Source organism: Morus notabilis, unplaced genomic scaffold, assembly GCF_000414095.1.
Source record: "Morus notabilis unplaced genomic scaffold, ASM41409v2 Scaffold127, whole genome shotgun sequence".
Taxonomy (NCBI): Eukaryota; Viridiplantae; Streptophyta; class Magnoliopsida; order Rosales; family Moraceae; genus Morus; species Morus notabilis.
The window spans coordinates 1869-6697 of record NW_010366377.1 but is presented as its reverse complement, the minus strand read 5'-3'; the positions used below and the strand labels follow the sequence as shown (position 1 = coordinate 6697).

Genomic DNA, 4829 nt, shown 5'->3' with positions numbered 1-4829 from the left:
TAGTACCCCTCTTTGAAGTTTGACTCAAAAACATTAGTCTACTAATTTTTAGTCAAATAACTAGTTAAAACGGTATTAAATAAGAATAAAGGATAAAAATAAACCCTAAACTCTAAAGTTAAGTCAGTAACTTTCCCTTCTTTAAAAGTCGCCGTTACCCAAAACACGAGGCAATTGAGAAGAGATTTTCATGTTTTGCAAAGAGAAATGATTCATAGACCGCCAAAAAAAAATTAAAAATAAATAAAACTCGTTATTCAATATATGATAATTAAATTTGCACAGTTAATTCAAATAATATTTACAAGATTCAGAGAACCAAAATTACGAATTGCGAAATCAAAAATCCACTATAATAAGCAGTAAAAATATACAACAGTAACTTTGACATTAACAATCAGAGCTTTGCTTGAGTAGACGTACGCACCAAATACCATGTGCTATAGTGAAGTTGATCTGTGCACAATGTCATAAAGAGATAAAAGGATTTCAGCACCTATCAAGCCAATTATGAGCCACTCCAAAAAATCTGATTTCCTATTTTGAAGAATTTCCTGAAGGAAGCGAATATTATGCTGCAAAGAGAGGGGGCAAAATGTAACTACAACATTCATATACGTGTGGAAAACGAAAAATTTCCAGATTCAACAACTGTTAATTATACGAGAAAGAATATCCACAAAGAAGCTACTGTACCTCCACAAACTTCAACTTGAAATCGAGACTTGCGAATCTCTGAGTTAACTCGAATTCATCTCTGAGATATTCCCATATCTGAGCATATTTTGCATCTTTCCAAGCTATATCTGATCTGTAAAGCCAATCAAAATTCCCACGAGACAAATCAAAACATAGAAAAATAACCTTGAACGGAAGAGGAAAGAAAATAAACAAGCTAGATAGTTCAAATAGTACGAGTACGACGCTAAATGCAGCTTGTACCAACCACAGTTTCCAATACCAATTATAACAATGTCTTTTCTTTCTTCTCCACAAAAAGTAAAACCAATACCTATGGCTATAAGAATGGATTGACATATAAATCACTATTGCCTCCTGAACAACATCTTTAATGACATTTCCCGGGGTGCGAATGATTGTACCGCTAGGCATAGACATGTACCAAAGCACTCGTTCTTACAAGCTACCACAAGACAAAAATGCAAGTTACTAATCAGGTTTTAACAAATTGTAAACCCCATCACATTCCCCTTGATTTAGTGGTCTGTACATGCTGGAAGAACATGCTTGCTTAATCAAATTTGTGAATAACTACACCCCCATTCTCAATTATATTTTTCAGATTAACTCGACTAATGAAGTCTGAAACGCAAAGTTATAAAGAAAACAGTTATTCCTCAATGCAGATGATTGAAACAGTACCTCTCAAAGAGTCCAAGTTTAAGAATCACATCAGCAAGATTAGAATTTGCCTTTCCCACCAACTGAAATAGTTTTTTCCTCTGCATTTTAAATTTTCCAGTTGTTTCCATTTCTCGGTTAATGTCCGTAAATTCTGCAACCATTCCATCAACCTAAAAGAAAAAAGTTTCAAGTGACACTGTTATGGAAAAAACTTGAAACCGTAGTGGAAAAATATAAAAAATAAAAAATAAAAAAAATTAAGTCAGGATTCCCTAGCTTAGATGAACCATACCTGGCGTACATAGTAATCAAGAGCAATACTTTGACCAAGGACACTACCAATGGTACGGATACCATCGGTGTTCAAGTACTGCAACATTATATAGTCTAATCCACCTTGCATCCATGTGTTAAGTGTGGCTTTTCTCTAACTTCGCACTCTAAAATTTTAGAGCAGAAACAAGTTCGAGTATGTAAGAATAACAGTAACACGGATACAGATGCAAAAATCTTCTTCAGATAGATAAATCTGAGAAAAATAAACTCGGTGCTCCAAATGACAGTTTGCAACTGGTTCATGAACGTATAAACATATCACTAGTCCAAACTCTACACACCAAATGCCTAGCAAATTCATTTCTTTTTTCATTGCAAAAATCATCCATTCCTGAATATGACCAGTTCTCTTCATATTATACAAGATTACAAACAATAACAAGCATAATACCATCGGTGTTCAAGTACTGCAACATTATATAGTCTAATCCACCTTGCATCCATGTGTTAAGTGTGGCTTTTCTCTAACTTCGCACTCTAAAATTTTAGAGCAGAAACAAGTTCGAGTATGTAAGAATAACAGTAACACAGATACAGATGCAAAAATCTTCTTCAGATAGATAAATCTGAGAAAAATAAACTCGGTGCTCCAAATGACAGTTTGCAACTGGTTCATGAACGTATAAACATATCACTAGTCCAAACTCTACACACCAAATGCCTAGCAAATTCATTTCTTTTTTCATTGCAAAAATCATCCATTCCTGAATATGACCAGTTCTCTTACATATTATACAAGATTACAAACAATAACAGGCATAACTTGAATGCACAAATCATTGAAATGTTTGTAAAGAAAGAATCTCCATGTTGAATCAAAAGTTCAAGACTTGATGATCAAAAATAAAAAAATAAAAAAAATCACTTCATAACCAAGCGTGTTCGCGAGATTTTAGAACCTTACCATCCTTTCTCATTTCAGGTAGTAATCCTGATGCATGTTTTTTTACATTTTTCAAATATCCATCAACTTCGTGTTCACGGACGTTAAATAGGACAATGGAGCCATACTGAAAAACGACCATGTAGCAGCAGTCACTCCCACTTAAGGAAGCACCTAAAACCTGAAACAAAGACTTAACATCATCTTTAGTTGTGTATTTGAGTTACCGAGCATTTAGCACTGAGTTCAGTTCAGAAATGCATATTCAAGCAATTTAGAAAGTTGTTCCTCAACAAGCATCTATACCATTAAGAGAAGGAAAAGATAAACATAAACCTAAATTCAAAGCTAGATGAGATTCTCCCTTTATTTTCTCTACGAAGCACAAGATTTACTAAGAATCGTAAGATGATTTTCGCTTAGTGCCATCCTGACTCCTGATTATTTGATCTGCATCTTAAAACTAAACATAGTCCCCAAATTACGACATGTAAGAGCACACCGCTTAATCGAGCTATTATATAAAACTACAGCTCAGACTTATATCCCACTAATCAAGAACACACAGGTATCAGCAAACTTGAAACATTGCTGGAAGTTAATCTAAACAACCGCCAACTAACTGTTAACCCACATAGCTAAATTGGATGTTCCCACAATAATTGGATGTTCCCACAATTGATAATGCCACTGAAATCACCAATGCCACTTAACAATAAAACAAGAGTTGCAAGACTTATCAGTTTTCGGTAAGAGTCTTGGGCACTAAAAAAGGTTTTCGCTTCATTACGCGCCTGAGAAAATCAATATTAACAGCTAACAAATACATGATTCTATAAAGATTCTTTTAAACTAATCAAGCACAGTTTGAAGAGAACCACATACCATCATAAAGTATAAGGAAATTCAAAAACTTATCAAAATTAAAGGAAGAAAATAAAACTTACATGAGGATTACGAAGTTCTCCAAATTTAAGTACAACGTAATTAGTCATACGTGATGATGGCGGGATAAAATTGGCCTTGTTCTCTTCCAATAATCTTCTCAAATCCACACTACAATACAAACAAACGAAACGAAAATTCGGATAAAATGTACAGCAAACAACTAGGATTGTTCTTATACAAAACTATTCAGAAATCAATTTCCTCAAAGTTTATTACCTGGTTGAGAAAAAATAAGCTCGAACAGGAATGGCAGGCCAGGTATCCTCGTCGACACTGCCATTGTCGCCATCTCCGAGCTCCGGGGACGAGGCCGGCACGTTCCACTCCAATGTCTGCGCCGGCGCCGGCGACGACGACGACAGGCACCGCGCGGCGAGGAAGCCGCACCTCCGGTTTCCGATGCCGACGCCGGCGAAGGCGTTGGTACGGGAGACTAGGGTTCGGGTGAGGGGCAGAGTTTGGAGAGTGGAGAAGACGGAGCGAGTTTGTAGCTGAGTACTGATTGTACGGACGAGTGTGAGTTGTGAGCAAGAAAGAGAAGAAGAAGAAGCGAGAGAAGGGATGAGACGCATGGTCCGGAGGTGGGCGTCAATGGTGCGCCACATTTTTTTGTTGGGTTTTGGCACAGCTGAGAGATATTTTTGGGGAAGACGATAGACAATAATTAATTTGGAGGTCTCTCTTCTTTTCTTTTTTTTTAAGAATTAACAAGGATGAGTTTTATTACAAATTCTGCCCAAACTTAGGCACTTATTGCGATGTGCTTTGTGAATTTTGAAACGAAAATAGTAGAAAATATGTCATTATGAAAAATTTTAAAAAGTATATAGGTTAATTTTTAGTTATAGAAATTCATAGGTCATAATTTATTAAGTTATGGTTCATAATCAGATAAGTTATGGATAAACTTGTCAAGTTATGGTTTATAGTCAGATAAGTTTGAATAAAAATCGTGAATTATAAACAATAACTTGTCAAGTTATGGTTCATAACCAGACAAGTTATGGACAAAAATAGTAATTTGACCTATTTATTAACTTATGTAAACTATTGGCCTATTAATTTTAATTCATCTCAAATCTTAACATATTTTCCTCTTTCTTTCATTTTGAAACCTGCCATTCTCACCATTCCCTTTGTGTCCAAGTCCATCAAAATTCAGATGGTATTTAAAAGGGTATTTACCTTTTTATACAATGTGTTTTAGATTTATTTAAAAACTATATCTTTACTTTTAATTTCATTAAATGTGTATTTTTAAATTAGATTTAATATCTAAATTTATACATTTCTACAG

The 4829-nt window shown here is 34.9% G+C and overlaps 1 pseudogene; it reads right to left on the bottom strand.

The window, feature by feature from the left end:
• Window positions 1-251: 251 nt before the first annotated feature.
• On the bottom strand, window positions 252-4232 carry LOC21397258 (annotated as a pseudogene).
• Between the last annotated feature and the right edge of the window lie 597 nt (window positions 4233-4829).